This window comes from Triticum urartu, chromosome 1 (genome assembly GCF_003073215.2).
Source record: "Triticum urartu cultivar G1812 chromosome 1, Tu2.1, whole genome shotgun sequence".
In the NCBI taxonomy this organism is placed as follows: Eukaryota; Viridiplantae; Streptophyta; class Magnoliopsida; order Poales; family Poaceae; genus Triticum; species Triticum urartu.
Genome location: NC_053022.1, coordinates 220914869 through 220927889, shown reverse-complemented (window position 1 = coordinate 220927889; position 13021 = coordinate 220914869).

The following is a 13021-nucleotide window of genomic DNA, read 5'->3' as shown; positions in this document are numbered from 1 at the left end:
CACGATACATGGAAGTTTCTGAAAACACTTCGGTACAGGGTGCAATTTTTGCTCAAAATCTCCAGAATTTTTGCCTGAACAGCAAGGAAGAGTTGCAGACACTACTGTGGTTTCTAGAATTTCCCTCCTGGATTTTTCACTTTGATTTTTGCCTTCTTTTCCAGAGTTTTTTTGCTGCTGTGGGAGAGGTGCTCCCCACAGCTAGGCCATGGTGTCCGGCGGCGGCTGGGGATAAGGAGAAGGGGTGTACGGATTTCTGCTGTTGGGCTGGGGCATGGGGGGAAGAATCATGTGAGGGAGAGGGCGTGCTAGCTGTCGGGATGCGGGAACGACAGCGAAGGGAAAACTGCCTTTTCTGGAGCACATGGGGGGGCGATGAAGCACTTTCCTGATCTAACGGCCACGACATGGTGTTCTGGTTTTGTTTATATAAAATGATTTGGTACATTTTTTTAGCTAAAATGATATTTTTAAAAAATGGACCAAAGGCTAAATTCTGCCCGCCCAGGTCAGCGCCGCGCCCCACATGTCTGCCTCCCCTACGTTCTCTCCGAGCGAATGACACCCCGACCCCACCTTGCCACCTTCCACCTCCTCATCGGTCTCCTGTTCAGGGACGACAGCGCCACCAAGACACGGACCATGCATGATGCGCCCGATCCCTAACCCCCTGATGTAGGGTAGAAACCCAAACTGGCCGATCTTTCATGAAAGGAGCGGATACCGTGATGAACACGAAGAACATGAGGAGGGAAACGAGGGAAAACATGTGGAAAACACAAGAGAACACTCAAACCAACAAGTATGATCACACATGCGCTAGATCCATGAACAAAAAGGAAGATACAAGATCCACGATCAACTAGGGACCATACAAAGGTAGCCGGTCTTCTCCGAAAGGAGGTCTTGAGGTTCTTCCCGTAAAGAGGGTCTTGAATCCGCTTGGGGGATCTTCTCTGTAGGAGGCGCAATTTCCGAGGAGAAGGTAACCAAGTGGATGAGCAAATCTCTCACACGAAATATGAGCTAATCCTTTGCTAACCCTAACTAGGAGGAGGCAGAGGAGTATATATAGTCTTAGTGCAAAAGGGGGCGAAGTGGGGGTACATGGGCCTTGGGCCCGAATCCTGTGCACAGATAGGTACCTGATGTCCGCTGGTGGCCGGTCGTCTAGTGGTTCACGGGCGGTCGGACGTCCGGTAAGTGCTAGTTGTCCGCTCATTTTGGCTCGGGCACTGAAGTGACAAATTTCTGGGTTGGGCCGGTCATCCGGTCACCGGATGTCTGGAGGCGTCGGACGTCCAATCATTTGGCTCGGCTGCAGGGCCACCGGTCATCCGGTCTGGACCGACGTCCGCTCGCTGGGGCTCGGCTGGGGCTTCAGGCGCTGGGCGTCCGGTCCCGGCCGGTCGTCCGGGGGCTGGGACTTTTCCTGCAGCTGTCCTCCTTCTCCGTCTTCACGTCCATCTTCCTCTTCTTCTTCTCCTTTCTCCTTAGCTTCTCCATGATACCTGAGTATGCACAATGTGTCCATATGTAACACCCTCGATGCGACTATAGCTCCCACGTGTCAAGGCACGACTTAGAGACATAATCGCATTGAAGGCATATGTCGCAAGTTAGGCAATCTTCACAACATCCCATGTAATGTAAACAATAAAGGGGAGATAACATAGTTGGCTTACACTCGCCACGTCAATCAAGTACATAAATAACATTACATCATCCAAACACTCATGGTCCGACTACGGCGCCAAAATAAAAGAGAACCCAACATGCGACACGGTCCCAATCACCCCCAACTGGGCACCACTACTGATCATCGGGAAAGGAAACATAGTATCATGGAGAGTCTTCGTCAAACTCCCACTTGAGCTCATACGCGTCTCCTGGAGCGGAATCATCAGGCCCTGCATCTGGTGTAATAGTAATCTGTGAGCCCTAGGGACTCAGCAATCTCGCACCCTCGCAATTAAGACTATTTAAGCTTATAGGTATGGCAAGGTAAAATATATGTGGAGCTGCAGCAAGCGACTAGCAAGTATGGTGGCTAACTTATTCGCAAAAGAGAGCGAGAAGATGAGGCAAAGCACGAGAGAGAAACTAGAGAACAACCTGCGCAAACATTACTCCAACACCGTGTCCACTTCCCGGACTCCGCCGAGAAGAGGCCATCACGGTAACACACTCAGTTGATTCATTTTAATTAAATTAAGGTTCAAGTTATCTACAACCGGACATTAACAAATTCCCATCTGCCCATAACCGCGGGCACGGCTTTCGAAAGTTCATATCCCTACAGGGGAGTCCCAACTTAGCCCATGACAAGCTCTCACGGTCAATGAAGGAATAGACCTCCTCCCAAGACGTTCCGATCAGACTCGGTATCTCGGTTCTTCAAGACACTTCGACAGGTTAAAACAAGACTAGCAACACCGCCCGAATGTGCCGAGAAATCCCGATAGGAGCTGCACATATCTCTTTATCAGGGCACACTCAGATTGTCTAAACTTCCGGTAGGCCAGCCCAGAGTTGCCCCTGGTAGCCACCGGCGGCTGACAGTTTTGACCAACACTCAGAGGAGCACTGGCCCGGGGGGGGGTTTAAATAAGATGACCCTTGGGCTCCTGAAACCCAAGGGAAAAGAGGCTAGGTGGCAAATGGTAAAACCAAGGTTGGGCATTGCTGGAAAAGCTTTAAACAAGGTGAACTATCAAGGGGTTCCCATTATAACCCAACCGCGTAAGAAACGCAAAATCCGGGAACATAACACCGATATGACGGAAACTAGGGCGGCAAGTGTGGAACAAAACACTAGGCGAGAGGCCGAGCCTTCCACCCTTTACCAAGTATATAGATGCATTAAAATAACAAGATAATATAATGATATCCCAACAAGTAAATAAATGTTCCAATAAGGAACGGCCTTCAATCTTCACCTGCAACTAGAAACGCTATAAGAGGGGCTGAGCAAAGCGGTAACATAGCCAATCAACGGTTTGCTAGGACAATGGTGGGTTAGAGGTTTGACATGGCAATTTGGGAGGCTTTAAAGCAAGTGGTAGGCATCGTAGCAATGGCATAGCAAAAGAGCGAGCAAACTAGCATAGCAAAGATAGTAGTGATTTCGAGGGTATGATCATCTTGCTTGCACAGTTGTCAGAGTTGACTGGATGCATACAAGATGCTTAACAAAAGTCTAGCACTGAGCTATGGCCAATTCATCCAATAACAGGTTCAAACAAGCATGGCAAAAATGCATATGGCAAACACATCTCAGACTTAGTGAAATTAACACTTGTCTGGAATTTCAGATCAGGTAGCCCTCTTCGGAGCAAACAAAACTACATGCTACAGGACCTGAACATGGCAAAGTAAAGCATGGCATGGAGCTACTCAAAGAGCTTAACAAAAGTCCCTTGGTGACCTTGAGCCAAAAAGGACCAGAAAATACAATTTCAAGCATGTGAACATAGCAAAAACATAATCAGTTTTCAGACTTAGTGAAAACTGACACATGCTGAAATATAACTCAAGTAGGCATGTTTACGAGCTTGATGCACTCACTACGGTGCAAGTCATGGCAAGACAAGCATACACTCATCAAGAAGGCACAAAATTCAAGCTAGACATGGCAAGATCAATGGCATAGCATGCACAGATCAACTACAACATCATCGGCAAAATTGCAAACAAGTTGACAATCTTCCCAGATTCGCAAAGTAGCAAAAGTAGAGCTCGATTGACTCAAGCTAGGGTGCTCCATAATTGCAAACAAAGACATGGATGGATATAGCACTACAAGATTAACAAAACATCCTTACTGATCATCCTCAAAAGAGGCACGAATCACTAGGAAACAACATGAACATATGGCATCATGAGCCAAACAGATCAAGGACTTAGTGGAATTGCTAAGTCCCTGAAAACAGAATTAGCAAGTGCACCACTTTGCAAGCTTGCACTAGTCACCACACACATCACAAAATACATGGGTTGCACCTCTGGAAAGATGTCAAAACCCTTAGCAAAACACATGTAGAGCATCAGGGCATATCATGCACACATTAATCATGGCAAAAATGACAAAAACCTAAACGGAGTAGCAGATCTGACAATTATCTCAAGTAGCCCTCTTCTAACAGCATTTCGTGCATCTAGATGAACTCAAATGAAAATAATTCAATGGAATGAATGATGTACTCTCTGAGATGAACATTTTCATATGCTATATGCATGAATCGGAGCTACGGATGAGTAGTTACGGCACGATGAACATGGGCATATGAAACTGGAAAACTCGGGGACTTGGACGAGAAAAAAAATATACCCTCATGAAAAAAACTATAACGGGCCAGAGGGAGTGGAGCTGGGCCGGCTTGGCACTGGGCCTACCGAGGCCGGCGTGCTGGGCCGAAGACGGGGCCCACGAAGAGTCAACGGTGGCGTCGTCGGCTCCCTCGATCCCGATCGGATCGGGGAGGCAGGGGCGGCGAAGCCGGTTCCCGTCGGCGAGGCGAGGCGACGAAGGAGGGCGCGGGTGGCGGGCCTCCGGCAAGGGTCGACGGTGGCGGCGTGCTCCGGGAGGCGGCGCGAGGCGACGGGCGGAGAGGCGGCGCCGTATGCGGGCGGCGGCGCGAAGACATGGCGGCGGCGGGCGGCGGGCGTGGGGAGCCGCGCCGGCGAGGCGGCGCGCTCCGGCGGGGCAAGTCCGGCGAGGCGGCGCACTCCGGCGGGGCAAGTCCGGCGACCGGAAATGGTGAAGACGACGGACGCGGGCGGCGGTACGCGCGGGAAGCGGCGGCCCGACTCGGGCCCGGGGAGGGCCGGATCTGGGCTCCGCCGGGCCCCGACGAAGTGGGCGCGGTGCGCGGCGACGTGGCGCGCCTGGAGTAGCTGAGGCGGCTGGATTTGGTGATGTGGCGGGCGGCTATTGGCCGTGGCGACGTGGCGGCGGCGGTGGACACGTCCGGCGGCGGGACGGACATGTCCGACTGCGGGACGAGGAAGAAGTTAGGGTTTCATCCGCGATTTTCGGGAGGGGAGCACATATTTATAGGTAGAGGGAGCTAGGAGAGTCCAAATGAGGTGCGGTTTTCGGCCATGTGATCGTGATCGAACGCTCTAGATGATGGAGAGGGTTTAGGTGAGTTTTGGGCCACTTTGGAGGGGTGTTGGGCTGCAACACACACGAGGCCTTTTCGGTCCCTCGGTTAACCGTTGGAGCATCAAACGAAGTCCAAATGGTACGAAACATGACAGGCGGTCTACCGGTAGTAAACCAAGGCCGCTTGGCAAGTCTCGGTCCAATCCGGAAATGTTTAACCCCCAAACATGAAAGAAAGGTAGAAATGACCACCGGAGGAGAACGAAGCGCCGGAATGCAAAACGGACAACGGGGAAAATGCTCGAATGCATGAGATGGACACGTATGCAAATGAAATGCACATAATGACATGATATGCAATGCATGACACGCAAGAAATGACAAGGCAACAACAGCGAATAACTGGAGGACACGTGGCACATCGGTCTCGGGGCGTTACACCATATGAGGTAGTATCCTTGTCTCATGTGCATCGAAGTGGAAATGTGAGAGGAGAGATGTCACCTCGGTTTCAAGAGCTCTTGCACGTGCTCGTGCCATGGGTCCAAGTGGTGTCGTAGGAGATGTAGTTGGGTTCATGGGGATGACCTTGGGATGCTCCGCATCATCTCCCCTCCCTTGGGGAAGATCCGTCCTCGTATCAAATTCTTCATCACCATGGTAGGGAGAGAGATCTTTGACGTTGAAGATGTCGCTCACGGAGTACTTGTTGCATGGAATGTCGATCTTGTATGCGTTGTCGTTGTAGCGTGCAAGAACCTTGAAGGGCACCCGATCGCTGATCCTCCACTAATGATGTCCTTTGCTTGCTGAAAGAAGTACAATTGATTGCTAGTTTTGCAGCCGGTCTCCACATATATTGATTACTACTAGTTCAACTAGTGCTACTACGTGTATACTAGATCATTTGGTGCTACGTGCGATCTCCAATTCCAGATGATAGTTGGAATTATTTCAGTACATATCTGTTTCTCTTATTTGTTGCGGTCTGCTACAACCGTCGCCGCAACCGCTCAGGATAATGCTATGTTTTATTTTTTTCTAGCTAATGGTTTACAACGTAGGGTATTATTTCTGTTGGTTTGTACTGTATTATTTTTGCTGAGATATTTTGTTGACGCTTATACATACGTTTTCCGTCTGCGTCAATCGGGCGAGCCGACCTACGCGTCAGAACCTTTGTTAGACGAACCTCCGTGATCAGATCGGTCGTTCTGTATATTGCTGTGACGTAGTCTTGAGGCACTCCGGCCAGGACGTCCCACATGCATAATCACCTCACCCATCATCAGTATGGACGTTGTTGGATAAATCCACAGGTGTTATTCTTCCTAATAATTATATGAAGTACAAATTATTTGTGCTATTATGTTTTCTGTTAGGTTTGTACTGCTCTATGTATGTAGATTGTAGTACGACCTATGTTCGCGTCCGCTTCTTGGCGATACATCGGATCCGGACTCAATCTGACAAATGGGCAATCTAGCCGAAGAGATAGTGCGGAAGCAATACCCTAACAGGGAATTGGCTCCATGGCAGCACACAAATAGGGAGATTTAATTTTTCCCTTTTTAATTCAGCTCTTCATCGGCCACTGGCAGTTCCTAGTAACCCTTTCGAAAAGTGCATAGACCTCGAGTATTTCTAACCTAATTAAATACTTGTTTTGCAAGCACGGTCCTTGTGATCTAATCTACAAACACTACTTCACGTATTGATGAATGCTAGCAGTTCAGCTAGCCCTACTTCGGGCAACGATTAAAGTTTGACCGATGTTTCTTTATTTGCTTCGGTCCTCCACAATCATCGCCTTCTAGGTTTTATTTTTCTTAGCTATTTGTTTAGCACATAAATTATTATACAGAGAATTTTTTTCTGTTCTTTTGTGCTGCATTATTTTGCAGAGAAATTTTTCCGACCCTCGTACATAGCGTCGATTTGGCCAGTCTCTCGTTGTCACCTCGACATATCAACCAATGTAGATATTGACCTCGCGCCAGATAATCAACTTTGACTACGTCACGCCGCCACCTCGGCAATCCGGTGTCGTCATCCAGCCTGGGCTGATCACGCCAGACCAATATCGGCGCAGTCATAGGGAGATTTGATTTTTCCTTTCTCTATTATTGAATTAAGTGTGGAGGTCATCTACACTTTCACTAATGGTCTCACTTTCATGTGCTTCCCTGATGCAATTAGCACTACCAGTCTCTTCACGTCCATCGAGATTGGATTTATGCAATAAGCAGCTTGCATGGTACCTTCCATCTGAAGTTGTATGAGTACTTTGAGGCGGCTCTTTCACAACAGTTGCTACATGCGAATCAGGCCGACAGCCACCGCGCTGACCGACACCTCCGCTCAATGAGTTTGGATCATACAAGGCCGATGTTGTCGTCCCGCGCATGGAAGGCTGCATCGACATCTCCGGGCTGCCACTTCGTCGAACAGATCTTGGCGCCCAGGCCAAACTTACATGATTAATTATGCAAAAAATTATTTCTCAATTATTATAGTTTCTTGCTCGCACTGTTTTATGTGCACAGGTAAACCGATGTCGACCTGTTTTGACGTGTTGGCTGATGTGGGCGATGACCTTGGCTGACGCCGAACACCTTTGCTTGACCTTTCTCAATTATTATTGAAGTCTTGAGATCGGATGTGTCATGTTAAAGCACGACAGAAGCACAATTTTTTAAGACCAATTTCGGATTGGCACAGAAAACTTGGTTTAGTTCGAACGTAAAGTTTTTACTAAAGTTTTTTGGTTTTCCAAGCTTATGCAACTTTTAACCTATTTATGTGTTTCCAACAAAAGTCTTGCAGTACGACGCCAGACACCTTTAAAGCTTCAGCAATATCAACGCAGGGTTGCAACTAGAGTCGAAACCCTCAAAAGCCAAGGTACACCATGGAGTCCTCGGCAAAATGTTCTCGGATATTGCTTTGTTTGCATCGGTTTCCAATTGTGTATTTGGTCAATAGTTGGATTGCCCGGCTCCTCTGCTTTCCCGATTGTTCATCTAAGGGTAAAGGGAGAACCACTGCGATTGTGCTTCTGGTTCAACTAGTCAAGTGTCTCAGTGGAGAACACCGAAAAGTGACTGTCACAATGAGCGTAAACTGGTCAGCGATCTGATGACTTTGTGTAACGCCCCGAGACCGATGTGCCAGGTGTCCTCCAGTTATTCGCTGTTTTTTCCTTGTCATTGCTTGCGTGTCATGCATTTCATATCATGTCATCATGTGCATTTCATTTGCATACATGCTCGTCCCATGCATCCGAGCATTTTTCCCATTGTCCATTTTGCAATCCGGCGATCCTATGTCACCCGGTGTCCCTTTTTACCTCTTTTCGTGTGCGGGTTTTAGACATTTTCGGATTGGACCGAGACTTTACATGCGGCCTTGGTTTACTACCGGTAGACCGCATGTCAAGTTTCGTGCCATTTGGACTTCGTTTGATACTCCAATGGTTAACCGAGGGACCAAAAAGCCCTCGTGTGTGCTGCAGCCCAACACCCCTCCAAAGTGGCCCAAAACCCACCTAAACCTCCTCCATCCTCTCGGTCATTCGATCATGATCGCGTGGCCAAAAACCATGCTCAATTTGGAGCCTCCTAGCTCCCTCTACCTATATAAAGGCCTCTTTCCCCGAAAATTCGGATGAAACCCTATCCTCCCCATCCCCTAACGCCGCTGGACTAATTTTCACCGGCCGGACGTGTCCGGTCCGCCCGCCAGCGCCACATGGCACCTCCCTATTCGGCGCCGCGCCGCCCCACATCGCCGGCTCGGAGAGCCCAGGGCGGGCCCTCCCGGCCCGCGTGCCCCACCGTCCAACTCGTCGCCCGGTTCTTCGCCCGCCGTCGGCGAGGTCCGCCGCAGAGCCGCCGCCTTCCTCCCGCCGGTGAGCTCCTCCACTCTCCATCAGCGGCCGCCGCCTCACCGGACTCGGGCCGGAGCACCTCGCCGCGCCGCCCGCTCCGCCCGGAGACGCCCAACGACGAGCGCCGGCGCCGCCCCGCGAGTTCCCGGCCTTCCCGCACCCGAGCTCCACCGGCCGCCGTCGTCTTTGTCAATTCCTGCGAGAGCGCCGCTGCCTCGAAGTCCGTGCCTCGCCAGATCTAGATCCGCCGCTACAGTAAACCCTAGCTCGGGTTGACTTTCTCTCCAACTCCCCGTAATTTTTAGGCTTTTTCATCTCATCATAACTTCGCATCCGTAGCTCCGATTCGTCCGTGTAGCATATCAAAATGTTTGACTAGACGAGTACATCATTTCATCTCATTGCATCATTTTCATTTGAGCTCATCTTGATGACCGAAATGCTGTTGGAAGAGGGCTATGTGATGATTATGTCAGATTTGTTTCAGCAAATAGCCTTTTGTCATTTTTGCCATGATTAATGTGTGCATGCTATGATCTTGAGCTCTACATGTGTTTTGTAGGATGCCATGCCATCTTTACAGGGGTATATACCATGTATTTTTGTGATCTTTGTGGTGACTAGCACAAGCATGCAAAGTAGCTTACTCAATGATGCTGATTTCAGGGACTTATAATTTCACAAAGTCCTTGACCTGTCTTTATTTTTATGCCATATGTTCATGTTGTTTGCTAGTGATCCGTGCTTCTTTTGAGGAGGATCAGTAAGGATGTTTTGTTCATAATGTTGTGCTCTATCCCTCCAGGTATTTGTTTGCATTTATGGAGCAACCTAGCTTGAGTCAATCGATCTCTACTTTTGCTATAAAATGTTCCTGGCAGATTGTTAACATGTTTAGCGATTTTGCCGGGCTTGTTGTTATTGATGCGTGCATTCTATGTTGTTGTTCCTGCCATTTCTAGCTTCTATGCCATCTCTTCTTGTTGGATGAATGCTTAGTTTGTCATGCCTTGCTATGTAGTGAGTGCATCGAGCTCGTAAACATGCCTACTCGTTATCTGTTTTGCATGCTCCAGTTTTTCACTAAGTCTGAATCTGTTTATGTTTTTGCCATGTACACATGCTTGCAATTGTATTTTTTGATCGCTTTTGGCTCAAGGTCACTAAGGGACTTTTGTTAAGTGCTTATAGTAGCTTCATGCCATGCCTTGCTTTGCCATGTTAATTTTCTGTAGCATGTAGTTTTCATGCTCTAAACATTGCTTCCTGATGATAAATTCCAGACTTGTGTTAATTTCACTAAGTCTGTAACCTGTTATCTTTTGCACTTTTGCCATGCTTGTTTGAACCTGTTATTGAGTGAATTAGCCGTAGCTCAGTGTCAATATTTTGTCAAGATTCATGAGTGGATCCTTGCTATGTCTTTTGTTGTCATGTTTGAGTGCTGTAGCATATTTATCTTGATGCATTTAGAAGGCTACTTGCTGATTATTGCAGACCGGTGCCATATTTGTTTTGCTTGCCATTTCCAAACCATGCATCCGATTCCGGTGATCTTTATATCGATTTCGACCGAAATCAACTCACCTTTCCAGTGTCACTCTTGGATTTCCAAGTTGAGGCCATGTTTAATCATTCCTTTTTCAAATCATGCATATGCATCGCATACCGCATCCCGCCTATCATACCATGTTCTTGTGTTGGTTGTTTACTATGTTGTGTGCTTCTTTCCGGTGTTGCTTCTTTGGGTTGGTTCAGTTAACGTCGCGTTTGTGAGGACCCGTTTGACTACGTCCGTTTGTCTTCTTCATAGACTCGTTCTTCTTACTTGCGGGATTTCGGGCAAGATGACCATACCCTCGAAATCACTTCTATCTTTGCTTTCTAGTTGCTCGCTCTTTTGCTATGCCTATGCTGCGATACCTACCACTTGCTTACCATGCCTCCCATATTGTTAAGCCAAGACTCTAACCCACCTTGTCCTAGCAAACCGTTGTTTGGCTATGTTACCGCTTTGCTCAGCCCTCTTATAGCGTTGTTAGTTGCAGGTGAAGATTGGAGTTTGTTCCTTGTTGGAACATGGATATTTTGTTGGGATATCACAATATCTCTTTTTTAATTAATGCATCTATGTACTTGGTAAATGGTGGAAGGCTCGGCCTTATGTCTGGTGTTTTGTTCCACTCTTGCCGCCCTGGTTTCCGTCATATCGGTGTTATGTTCCTGGATTTTGCGTTCCTTACACGCTTGGGTTATAATGGGAACCCCTTGACAGTTCACCTTGAATAAAACTCCTCCAGCAATGCCCAACACTGGTTTTACCATTCGCCACCTAGCCTTTTCTTTCCCTTGGGTTCTGCAGACTCAAGGGTCATCATTGTTTTAACCCCCCCTGGGCCAGTGCTCCTCTGAGTGTTGGTCCGACCAAGTAGACTGTGAGGCCACCTCAGGGAAACTTGAGGGTTTGTTTTACTCGTAGGATGTCTCATCTGAGTGTGCCCTGAGAACGAGATATGTGCAGCTCCTATCGAGATTTGTTGGCACATTTGGGCGGTGTTGCTAGACTTGTTTTACCATTCTCGAGGATGTCTTGTAACCGGGATGCCGAGTCTGATCGGAATGTCTTGGGAGAAGGAATATCCTTCGTTGACCGTGAGAGCTTGTGATGGGCTAAGTTGGGACACCCCTGCAGGGATTTGAACTTTCGAAAGTCGTGCCCGCGGTTATGGGCAGATGGGAATTTGTTAATGTCCTGTTGTAGAAAACCTGAAGTTGACCTTAATTAAAATGCACCAACCGCGTGTGTAACCATGATGGTCTCTTCTCGGCGGAGTCCGGGAAGTGAACACGGTGTTGGAGTAATGCTTGACGTAGGTTGTTCTAGGATCACTTCTTGATCATAGTTTTTCGACCGTGCTTTTGCCTTCTCTTCTCGCTCTCATTTGCGTATGTTAGACACCATATATGCTAGTCGCTTGCTGCAGCTCCACCTCATGCCTTTTACCCTTCCCATAAACTTAAATAGTCTTGATCGCGCGGGTGCGAGATTGCTGAGTCCCCGTGACTCACAGATACTTCCAAAACCAGTTTGCAGGTGCGATGATACCGTGCAGGTGACGCAACCAAGCTCAAGGAGGAGCTCGATGAAGATCTTGTTCGTTATGTTGTTTCCGTTTCCAGTTGATCAGTAGTGGAGCCCAGTTGGGGTCGATCGGGGATCTGTGTAGCATTTGGGGTAGTCTTCTTTTATTTTGGTTCCATAGTCGGACCTTGATTGTATCTGGTTGATGTAATGCCTTATTCATGTATTTGTGTGAAGTGGCAATTGTAAGCCAACTATGTATATTTTTCCCTTATGTATTACATGGGTTGTGTGAAGATTACCTCACTTGCGACATTGCTTTCAATGCGGTTATGCCTCTAAGTCGTGCTTCGACACATGGGAGATATAGCCGCATCGAGGGCGTTACACTTTGTTAAACTATAGATCGATGCAAGTCACCCCGTGTTAAACGATGGGTCGTTCATAACATTAGCCAAAGTGTTAACGGCTTGACCTTGGTTGACACCGAACACCAACTAGGGGCTAGTAATTGGCCTCCCAACTTTAAGCTCCTATGACTAAGTAAAAGTTATAAAGCCCGCATATCTGATTGCCTTATTTCTACTAACACAACCGCCTCCGGGCACCGAGATGTCAGCTAAGGGTTGTCTTGTTACTGCGGAAACACCCTCCGTAGCATCTACAAAGGGGTAGATGCCGACGATGGGCCACTTTCAAATGATAAGCGGCCGCAATGGAGTCAATATAAACAAATATCATCAGTGTTTGTATTCATTATACAAGCACTGCCTTCCGTAATTATCGTTATAAAGCCATAAATATGCATCAATTTGACTTAATATTTTGGCCAAGCTGGGTTGCCTGGCTCCTGTGCTTACCCCTACGTTGCCGATCGTTCGGCTAGGCGGTAAACGTAGCACCTCTGTGATTGTTACTACCGGGTCATCTGAGTTAGTACCTC